The sequence below is a fragment of the Typopeltis vanoorti genome, chromosome 9, assembly GCF_054136105.1.
Source record: "Typopeltis vanoorti isolate ZY-2024b chromosome 9, IOZ_Tvanoo_1.0, whole genome shotgun sequence".
NCBI classification, from domain to species: Eukaryota; Metazoa; Arthropoda; class Arachnida; order Uropygi; family Thelyphonidae; genus Typopeltis; species Typopeltis vanoorti.
In genome coordinates, this window is record NC_143557.1 from 10,803,996 (window position 1) to 10,816,520 (window position 12,525).

General features: G+C 33.2%; 1 protein-coding gene across 1 annotated transcript in view; it reads right to left on the minus strand.

The window, feature by feature from the left end:
* Usp7 (Ubiquitin-specific protease 7) overlaps positions 1–12,525 on the minus strand; it is a 747,694-nt gene that overhangs the window by 177,675 nt on the left and 557,494 nt on the right. The gene's annotated exons all lie outside the window — the stretch shown is intronic.

The following is a 12,525-nucleotide window of genomic DNA, read 5'->3' on the forward strand; positions in this document are numbered from 1 at the left end:
AAGTAATCTATGATTTATTTAAGAATTACATTGTACGTACAAGTTTTCCAATTCATAAGCTAGTATCAATAACTATGGACGGAGCACCTGCAATGGTAGGTAATAAAATCGGTTTTGTCACTCTTTGTAAAAACGATGAAGATATACCAAGTTTTGTGGACTATCATTGCATCATCCATCAGCAGGCCTTGTGTTCAAAAGTACTGAAATTCAATCATGTTGTGAATGTTGCTTTCAAAATTGTTAATTTCATAAGATCAAATAGCTTGCTGCGTCATCAATTTCAGGCTTTGCCAAAAGAATGCAAGAGTGAGCACAGTGACTTATTGTTACATAGTGACGTAAGATGGTTAAGTCACACCACATTTTTAGCAAGATTCAGAGAACTTCTTGCATAAAAAAAATTCGTTTTTGAAAAACAGAGATGATTCACATCCAGAATTAAATGATAAAGAATGGCTACTTGACCTCACCTTTTTCTGTGACATTACAGAAAAACTAAATAACATACTCAGAATTACAAGGAAAAAATAAAACAATCATTGATATAATAAGCTCCTTAAAATCATTCAAGGAAAAATTAAACATGCTTGAAATATAATTAAAGTGGTGCGAATTGAAAGATTTTAAAAATTTGGCTGACCAGTCAAGGGATATACAAAACGTCATCTTTATTTAATAAACATGCTGAAAGCATGACTTTTAATGAACGAATCTGAGGTAAGATTTGTAGGAATCAGTAAGCTCAATGATATCACTACTTTTTTATCATATCCCTTCAATGAAAATATTAATGTTGAGAATACAGCTTCAAAATTGAATGAATTTCTTGACACAAACAGAGTAGATTTGGAAGAAGAAATTATAAATATGAAATGCGATATCCACCTCAAATCAATTGCTTCAAATAGCAGTTTTTGGAAGTTGATCCACAAAAGTAAATATCCAAATATTTGGAGAATCGGTGCTTATTTTAACGCATTTTTTGGATCAACTTATTTGTGTGAATCGGCATTCTCATGTATGAATGCTATTAAGACAAAGCATAGATCGCAGCTAAGTGATCAACATCTGGGATCATGTTTATGAATTTCTTTAAGTTTGTACAATCAAGATTATGATCGCTTAGCTGCATCTATGCAATGTGTCAGGTATCGTCCAATTAAATTAAAATATTCAATTCTGTTTGTATAATTTTATTTAGTTTTTTGTTTTATTGTTATTATTTTTTAAATAAAGTTATGAACAATAAATTTTCTTTTTTTTTGTTATATTTATTGCCTTATAAACTTTTAAAAATCTCGAAAATATTCCGCAATTTTCTATCAGATCTATAGTCGCCCGCAGAGAATTTTTACTAGGTAAGTAGCCCCCAACGTCTAAATGTTTGGCCACCCGTGATCTAGACTATACTCAATTCCACTTTTTGAATGAGTTATGGAGGTCATCTTTCTTTCATTCTTTTAGGCACATTGTTATGCCATTTAATTTTTTTTGTATTGATAGAAAATGACTTCTATCCATTGTCGATTTCAACGTTAAAAAGAGCTAGATGTCAAAGAGTACTGAACGGGACAAATACAGTGTAGGCAGAAATTCCTTTTTGTCCAACAAGAACTGTCAAATAAAAGAGACGTGTAGCACAAAGCATTGTCATGATGAAATATCTCAGTCAGTATAGACAAAGCCCTTTGGTCAGAATGACTTGGGTTCGATTCCTGTCCATGACATGAGGAACCTTTATCTGGTCTCTTTTAATTAAAGGTGAGTTAGCTGGTCTCATACAGAGGTAGAGGGCATTTTCACCTAGAAACTTGGGTTTTTCGTTCCTCAGAACAGGCAAACCAGCCCATGAACACAAATGGTTCTACTGTCATAAAATACATACTTAATCTCCTTTGACATCTGTCAAAGGAGATTAAGAATCCCTCACTAGGAAGGCTCAACCAGTCCTAAGGGACGGTCAAGGAACGTGGAGCACATGAACAAATAAATGTAACCATTCACCCACTTCTGCAGTCTTTTTTGACGTATATCGTTCCACAAATGTTCCAGTATTCTTATATAATATACATTGAGAATGTAGCACCTCTAGGTATGAATTCTGCCTGGAGAATTCTCTCCAGACTGAAAAAGACAATCACCAGGACTTTGATTTTTGGCCATGGTGAGTTGGGCCCTCCCATTGCAAATTTTGAATCCCATCTCTTGTCATCACGTTTTGGAAGTAATTCAGATCTGAAGTAACATGATCACGTAATTCTAATCATCGCTTTCCATTTTTGCAAAAATGATGCAAAACACAGTTACAAAAAACTAAACAGCTGAATTAATCAATTTGAAACTCATCATGCGACTGACAGATGGATAGATGATTCCTCTTAGCATTTCTCTTCCTTTAACCTGTTAACATACAAAGACATCTGTGATACGTCTTTTGTTTATTGCACCAAAATTGATTTTGAATTTTGGTTTCACATATAAATACCACTGAATATAGACGCTAGACAATCTTGTGCCTATATCCTTTCAGCCGAGAAAAGTTGCCAATAGCGTGTATCGGCTATTTCGTTTGCAAAAATTCATCATTATTTTTCAAATAATGATGAATTTGATCCAGCAAATCCCCATCGCCCAAAACATTGGCAGAAAAACGACCGCTTTCTGATTTTTAATTGGTACGTAAAGGAGTTAATAGATCAAGCACTGCAGCTACACTCACCATACTTTTTGATCACACCTTATAAGGTCGTCTCCCATTGCATTAATTTTTTTTTTTTACATTTAAACATATTTATATTTCAATTAGTGGAGCGATTTAATAATTTGTTAGTTCATTTAGTTTTTACCTAACAACTGCGCAAAGTAGGTATGTTGATGTATATTTTAAATTACTAGCCAGGTTGGCCAAGCAGTAAGTATACACACCATGTGGATGAGTATCTGTGATTGTATTTGTGAGAGAGAGGAATTTTGTTGTCCAATCTGAGACCGCTGCCTTTCTTATTGGAGGCCTTGAGTAGCTTGAAAAAGTTCCATATGTGGTCTCTACAGCATGGGTTTTCGGATGTCAAAATATATTAAAGATACAAAACAATTAAATAAAATAACACATTATTAAAAAGTTGTTTACCCATGTGACAGATCTACTACAATTTTATGACTTTTCAAGAGTATGAGACAAAACAGTTCTAAGAAATTAATCCATATTTTTATGATTGTTTACTTCAACATGAGAACATGTCTAAATAGAGGTATATATTATGCACTTAACAGGAATAAACTGTGTGTGTGTGTGTGTGTGTGTGTGCGCGCGCGTGTGTGCGTGTGCGCTTGTGTATTTTTTGGGGGGAGGGGAGTACTCCTTCCTATCATTATTCTGTCTAATCAGAACAGTCTAAAAAGAAATGAGCGTTTGGATTTAAGTTGGGCTCTGACTTTTTTCTTTTTTTTTGCCAGATGAAAACATATTAATAGATTGAGGTTGCTAGTTTTATTGTGAACTGTTCACATGAAGTCTGAATAAAAAAATTATCAGCATTCCTGAACTGCAGCAGCTCACTCATTTTTGCTATAAAACTTGCATTTATAATTTTGAATGTTAGCTATGCATGTTATCATCATGCTTAACACGTTACATCACAGATCACTGCTTTCTCGTCAAGAACCTAACCATCTGGCGACGCGAGTGAAATTACCAGCAATTTCATTCCTGCATGACATATGGCGTGCTACTTTTCTTCGATTGTAACCAATCCTGCATAGCAGGGTGGAAAATAGGTTGAGAAGGAATGTTCTTTTCAGAATATATTAAAAAAAAATAATTAAAGAGAACGATATATTTGATTATTACTTGATTTATAAAAGATGTAAAGAATAGCAAATATAAGGAAGAGAAAGAATAGGCATAAATAAAAATGTTTTGATTATTGTAAAATGCATTACGAATAACTTACATCTGCGATATATGTATGATTGTGTAATAAGTATTTGGAGGGGGGGTGGGCAAAGAATACATGATCCAAATGAACTCTAATCTTCCATATTTGCATTTATCACTGGCATAATTAAAAAAAAAAAACCTACGAATAGATGGAAAGGGATTTGCAAAATATAAATCAACAACCAATAAGAAACGGGGATCGTATACATTGCCAGCTCAGTAAATAACTGCAGTAAAGAAGGGGCTTATTCTGTGATCTAGTGATTTGTGTGGGTGTGGCAGGAATACATACAGGTTGATGTAGGAGCAAATAATCTTGTACAATTTACTGTGTTTGTTATGTCTATTTCTTTCTTTTTATATATATTTCACTTCGTTTTCGGATAATTCATTCATTTACTAATGATCAGTTCTTTTTTTTTTTACGTAGTAGTATAATCATCATCATCATCATTATCATCAAATTCCTGACATGTACTCTCAGGGGGGGGGGGGTACAGGATATGATAGTACTACATGATAAATTTGCATCATTACTACCTTCCTATCTACAATTTTCCTCCAAATCAGTCCGTTACTTGTCAAGACTCCAACATTATCAGATCTTATATTTCTGTCGTCCAAGGCACTTTGTACCGTATCAATCCGTCTATATCTTGGTCTTCCTCTGGGTCATTTTCCTGCCAACCTGGCAGAGAACAATTGTTTTGCTAATCTTTCCTCGCACATTCTGTTTAAGTGACCATACCACCTGAGATTAGCTTTGCTAATGCATTCCTGGATGCTGACAATGTCAAGTTCTTTCCTAATATCCTCGATTTTAATATGATATTGCCATTGATGCCATCTGCTTAGGCCTCTAATCTTTCTTAGGACTCTCATATCTGGGGTCTCTAGTCTTTGGTAGTATAATATATACATAATTTTGTTATTTAAAATTCAAAAACCTTTCCTTCATGGTTATTAAAAGATGTTATATAAAGAACATACAATACTTCATAAACAAAAAATTAAAACATAATGAAACAGGCAAAGATGATTTATTAGTCAGCTTTCATGTTTCTGCTCTTTTCACAAATGTCCCAATCACTAACAGAATTCTTCTCTTGCAGAAGAAATTTCTGTCCAATATTATAACTATTTTGCCCACGTACTATGTTCAAGTTACTTCATCTGGCAAAATAATTTTTACCTACAAAAACAAAGTAAGTACAGCCACGGACTCACTGCTGTCTCTTCCAATATGGAAGCTTTTGAGCAACACATCTAGATTCCTTTACTTTCAACATACAGTTTGGCTTAGATACAGCGACGATCTTTTTGTTATCTGGTCACACAACAGCCAAATGAACAAACAACGAGCACATACAATTTACTATAGAAAATCAAAACTACTTCGTTTCCTGGATACACTGGTCACACATTGTTCCTCAGGCAGTCTATCTTTCACTGTCTAGCCTACACACACCAGCAATATATATATATATATATATATATATATATATATATATATATATATATATATATATATATATATATGGGAATAAATTTTTAACTTGGGTATATTGTATATTAGGATAACCAAGCAATTTTATATGCTTGGTTATTTTAGCTCCTAATCCCAAGTGTGCAAACAATTAAGTTTGCGCCTGAAACAAAGTTCAAGTCTAAAGATGGTACAACACCAGGGCAACTCATTGTAAAGGTGGTTAAAGCTTTGATCACTATTCTTAGTGATCAAAGCTTTAAGCAGTATACATCTTCTAGTGAGATGTGCTTTACATTATGGGAAAATACTAAGAATAGTGATCAAAGCTTTAACCACCTTTACAATGAGTTGCCCTGGTGTTGTACCATCTTTAGACTTGAACTTTGTTTCAGGCGCAAACTTAATTGTTTGCACACTTGGGATTAGGAGCTAAAATAACCAAGCATATAAAATTGCTTGGTTATCCTAATATATATATATATATATATATATATATATTCAAGATACCAAAGTCATTTTATATAAACTTGGTTTTTAATCCTATTTCCCAAGTAAGCAAACAGACAACTAAGTCAAGTTTACGCCTGTACATAGTGCCAGTCAATTCGTGGTAAAGCTGGATTAAGCTCCGATCACTTTCCTTAGTATTTTTCCCCTAATGTAAAGCACATCCCCCCTTGCAGAGATGTATGATGCTATGCATTAAACGCAATGGTCATTACCCATACTGGTTTTGACCTTTATTGAGGTCTCGTCAGTGGGAGCCAGACCTGAAAATGCTAAGGTTGAAGTAATGCAGAGCTTATGAATTTTACCTAAACAAGTTGCTACAGGGTGCTTTGACCTTATTAAATAAAATCTCAGGATGAGAGATAGATGTAGAAAGTTTTTTAACTTGGGTATATTATGTATTCATACAAGATACCAAGTAATTTTATATAAACTTGATTTCCCAAGTAAGCAAACAGACAAGTAAGTCTCAGTTTGCGTCTGCACGTAGTTCGAGTCCTTTACCACGAGTTGCCTCAGACTTTCACTATGTGCAGGTGCAAACTTGACTTACTTGTCTGTTTACTTACTTGGGAAATAGGATTAAAAACAAAGTTTATATAAAATTACTTGGTATCTTGAATACATAATATACCCAAGTTAAAAACTTTCTACATATATATATATATATATATATATATATATCAGGGGAGAATATTCTGGGTGTGCTAGGTGTGCAGTGCTCATCCATGAAATATCAGTATCACCGATATTATATTTTTCCATTTATTACAGTTAAAGACTCCCCTAATTGTTTTTTGCGTGATTCCTAAAATTAAACACAATATATTAATGGTTCTTTGTCCTCTTCATGAGGATAATGAAGCATTAGTGCTTCATGAAGAGGCACTTTTTGACAAGTAAACATTGCATCACATTTGAGTTAATAGCCGGGGTGTGCTTTCAAAATGCATACACCTTTGTGCCCTTTGAAAAGATGTAAAGAGGGTGCAGCGGGTCAAATCCTTAGCATTCTAGTATTTTAAAACTGCTGAGAAGGCAAGGCTGGGTGAGCTCACCTAGCAGCTGTGATTGGTTATTGTGTCAACCAATCAAATTGAATGTTGTCACTTCTCATGAGTTGAGCGTTTCTGTATCCGATGGCTGTATTACAAACAGTTGTTACATATTTTTTCTGGAACTGAAAATATGAAAGTAGATGTTAGGAGAAAAAACCTAAATGTTTCTCTTGCTATGCAGTATAGCATCTGTTGAGGTTGAAAAATTTTTTTAATGGTATAGAGACATTTTTATTCTAGTCTTCGGAAACAACAGACAGTAAAAAAAATATCTATTCCTGAATAAAAATGAATATTCCGTGTATTATAAGACATTGTTGATCTACAAAAAAATACCAGCATATGTGAGAATGATAAGACAGACAAAGCACTGATACTAAAAAAAAAAAAACCCAAAAAAACTAATCAATGTAGGATTCCCGAAAGTGTGGATAATTCCAATAATGATCAGATGTTATGTATACTAAATCTCAGTAAACAAAAGAAAATTCTTGGAAAAGGGAGTGAAATATACACAAACCAGAGAAATATACATAACATGGGCAACAAATTTTACGAAATGATTGGCTGCTCCATCAAACCATATTTATTCCTGCCATACTCTGTCTTCTCATAAGTTTTTTTTTTTTAATTATGCCATCATAAATTCACTTATTCATGTCTAGACTTTATAGGTTCGTGCTATTCTCTCTACCCAGCAACTCCTATCACAAATGTTAATTATCAATAATTCGTTTAGCATTAATGAAAGTATTTCTACTCACACTTATTCTTTCCTTTCATTTCCTATTCTCACGTCTTATAAATGGTGGTTCACATATTTTCATCTTTGAGTATTTCAAACATACCTACCAAATATCATTCTCCTTCACTGTTGTTTTCTAATAAATCCTAAAACAAAACGATTGTTCACCCACTGCAGAAGTATTCAAAGTTATCCTGCAATTAATTGCATTGGACCAATTAAGATGAGCGCTGATGCGCTATGCACTCTCAATCTTACATACATCGATAAAATGCAATCATATGGTCATGTGCATCTGAAGAGGCAGGCGTCTCACGTCTCACGTCTTATAAATGGTGGTTCACATATTTTCATCTTTGAGTATTTCAAACATACCTACCAAATATCATTCTCCTTCACTGTTGTTTTCTAATAAATCCTAAAACAAAACGATTGTTCACCCACTGCAGAAGTATTCAAAGTTATCCTGCAATTAATTGCATTGGACCAATTAAGATGAGCGCTGATGCGCTATGCACTCTCAATCTTACATACATCGATAAAATGCAATCATATGGTCATGTGCATCTGAAGAGGCAGGCCTCCAGGATCGAGTAAAAAATTCCACAAATTATAATCGTTAAGTGATTAAGGTATGTAACCTTACACCCTCACAACTATGGGACACTTTTTCTGTCTTAAAATTTTTATTATGGGTTGGCCTGTTTCGGCCCACGGTGGGGTAGCCATAGAACACGTGTTTTATTGTAGCAATAAAACACGTGTTCCTGTTTTTGGTTCATCCTTTTCTGATTTGTGAAAAAAATATTCATTACTATATATATAAATATATAAAAGGTAATAACTGAAATAATTTAATTTAGGATTTTGGGATTAATTAATTAGTCTATATTTAATAAAATATGCTAGTCAATGTTTTTTATATATGAAATTGTGCTAAAAACTATTATTTCCAAATACTTTTTTTTTTTCAAATAATTAAAGATCATTAAAATTGATGCAAAATAAAAATAATGCATTTATAGTTTACATCGACAAATAATTACATCAAAAAACGATAAAAAAACATTTATTGATGTAATTACATCAATAATTATAAAAATTTATTGATATAATTATTTATCTCCAAGCTCCCCAGAAAATTTTCTGCGGACGCCCATGACTACAATCCATCTCTACAAATTTCATGTCAATTTGACATGAAATTTGTAGAGCAGGTTGCACAGCACACCCAACCGAAATGGGCATGCGATGCCAGTGACAAATATATACATGCTACCTCTTATCACCACCCTTCACAACAATCTGGAGTCATTAATACCCTCAAAAACAGAGCTATAACAACTTGCTCTAATGAACAAACTCATAAACAAGAATTACAAATTATTAACAACACATTTATTAATAATGGCTATAGCAAAAATACGATTAATAAAGTTATTCATAAAACTTCATAAAAAATGCATATAATATAGATTACAGAAAAACAATAGCTGTCTCACACATTAAAGGATTATCAGATAAAATAAATAACATTCCACACCATTATAATCTTAATGCAACTTTTAAACCACCTATAAAATTAATAAAATAAATAAATAAATATATATATATATATATATATATATATATATATATATATATATATATACATACATATATCATGCTCTTAATATCCTACACCAAACTGATCTAAATGTACCTGTTTTTTTTTTTACATTATACAAATTTAAAGAAGCCTGTGAAATTTTGATCAATCATCCTAATCTTAAAGAACGGTGATGACAAAAATCCCAAGAATTTGGATAGCACACATTCAGCCCACTTAAGTTCTTAAAGTTTTCCAGCAAAGGATTCTAAGCAATAATTTCAGTTATTATTGGCCACCATCTATACTGTTTTGTTCTAATTTATACAAGTAATTATGTTGTTCTTTAGCTTAACATATTTCTTAATGATTTGTAACGAAATAGATAACAGATGCTAAATCTTTTTTAGTCGCCCGAAGTTGGTTCTGTATCAAGGAAAAACTTGCACGAAAGTAAATTTGAAGAATTATCATCTTATTCCCAAATATTTTCCTATCAACAAAATTTCTCACTTGTTGCCATCTACAAAAGACATACTGTCACCTTTATCATTTTCTAGAGTTTACCAGATATATGTGAATGCAATTTGCCATATTATGGACAAACAGGCCATTCTGTGGAAAAAAGAATGAAGGAACATCAATATTATATCGAATACATGAAACCTCATAAGTCTGGTCTAGCACAACATAGCATTGACACTAATCATAATATCCAGTGGGATAAAGCTTGTCTTCTCCACAGATGTAGGTTTAAATATGAACGCCTTTTTAAAGAAAGTTGCGAAGCCCTCTTACATCGGCCAAAGTTAAATCGAAATGACTGTCTCTCCCAAAAGTTTAGGAGAGTCTTATTTTATGCAACCATCAATGAAATAATTATCTTTAAAGAATTATTTAATAATATTTTAGTAATTAATCTTCTGGCACGCGGCAACAATTTTATTTGGTGATCCACTGACTGTACTGTACTTTGTATTCCATTCCTTTAACTGTTTGTTCTACACTGAGGATGCACTGTTACTTTCAGTATGAAATATTTGTACCTTTATTTAATTAAGGTAATTACTGTGGTCTATACGTGTTCCATTATTAATTTATTATGCCACAGGTAACTCTAAAGATTAGCCTTATTATCCTTCACGGAGAAAAACTCGCTAAACAAACAGGAAAATTAGGAAAGTCACGCACGGATTGCCTTTCTCAAAAAAAAAAATGCCGTGATACGAATGTCATTCCTACGTTTGCTAGATTTAGAGAAACAATTCAGACTCCTAGAGCTCACGCAATTTACGTTCATCCAAGTTTTTCCTTGATAAGGAACCAACTTCGGGCGACTAAAAAAGATTTAGCATCTAACATTAATTCTATTTTGGATCTTGAAAGAAATAGATAACAGGATTCTAGCTTTGACGCTGTAAGGATCCCCCCACCCCCCTCCACCAGGTCAGGCCACCAGTTTTAACAGTTGACCAAATTAGTGTAATTTCAGCTTACTATGTAGATTGTTTCTTTATATATATATATATATATATGTGTGTGTGTGTGTGTGTGTGTATACTCCAGATGATGACCTTGATATGTTAGGTAGAAATGTTGAGTGACTAAATTGGTTTATATTAAACTGAAGTTTTTCTATAACATGGTAGGTGTTTCTATAATTTTTAATAATGAAAATTCAGAAACCTTACTTTGTGAAACATATTCCTTGTCATATGAGATAGAAGGATTTATATTCAGTTAGGAATAGATAAATTTTTACACTCTACGTGTATACTGGCCAAAGACTGGAAGTAGCTGTCTCTATATAGTGAACATGTCTCTCCCACAACAGCCAGTATACTGCAGATATACAGTATACTGTAGAAAAACAAGTAGTTTTATTATATCACTGAATAAGGTAGAGAGATATTTGAAATCAATGTAATATATTTGTCAATAAACAGTGCAATCAGAGAGAACTGGGATAAAAATAGCACTATCTAATGAAACACATGTCCCCTCTCACCGAAACTATGCTGCAGAGATTCAAGCATAACCATCTGTTGTACCACTTAACATAGTATCTAACTAAAAACAACTGTCCTAACATTTGTCCAAATTTTCAGCTACATGAAATAAGTTTGTTTATTTGTATTTGAAATTTTCAATGTTACTAAGACAGATCACAAATGCTAATTTGTGAGACTGCCCGTGGGACGTGGAAGCGACACACAAATGGCAATGAGAAGTCCCATGGGAACAATAAACATGTGAAACACTCCCTGATATAAATGTGTTAAAGAAGATAACTGCTTTATGCATAATATTCTAATCCCTCTTGACATTCACAAGTGCCCACTATTCTTCCATAGTACTTTGTTTTGATAAAGGCTGCACACATTGCAAAAGTATAATGATGTATGTTAAGATAGGATCTTGCACAAAACCTAAGTAAAAAATCACAATTACAGGAAGCAGGGCAAGAGGTCTGAGACTAATGTCACCTCAAGAACATTGTGCACACCAATCTGACATAATGAAGGAACAGATAGCAGCGACAAAGTTCTGTCTAAAGGCCAGTAAAAGTGCTTAACACTGAAAATGATGCAAAATGCATATGCAGTGAAGCACTGAATCATACTAATCATACTTCTGTGAGGGAATAGATAATAGAATAGAGGGAATAGCTGTAAAACATGATACTAAAAGCAGATGCCATTTGATGGCATGTAAAGATGAAAAATGTTAAATCACTTTGTTGCCTATTAGATGAGGATCGTTGTATGTATCTCAGAGTGATCGTAGAAATGCTGAATATTGGTAAAGAGATTACATTCGAATGATGGTGGGGAATTTAGAGTTTTTCACTCCCTGATGATGGTGCAGTGACAAGATCAGGTTGCTTCATGTCAAGACTTTTTAAGAATGGCAGAAGAAGAATGCTTTTAAACAAAATCGTTACTGGTAACGAAATGTGGTTTTGAATATGATAGTGAAATAGGATACAGTAAATTAAAGATGCCAAGAAGTTATTTTCTTAGTTTCATCCTTTATCCAGGTGTAAACAAACAAAGTTTGTGTGTGAAGTCACTTCACAACTGAACTATTTGTATATAGAAGCTAATGACCTCGCATCACTTGCCTTAGTATCCCATAATATATTTCATAATATTTCAATGCACATATCCTTACAGGCATGTATAATGCTAT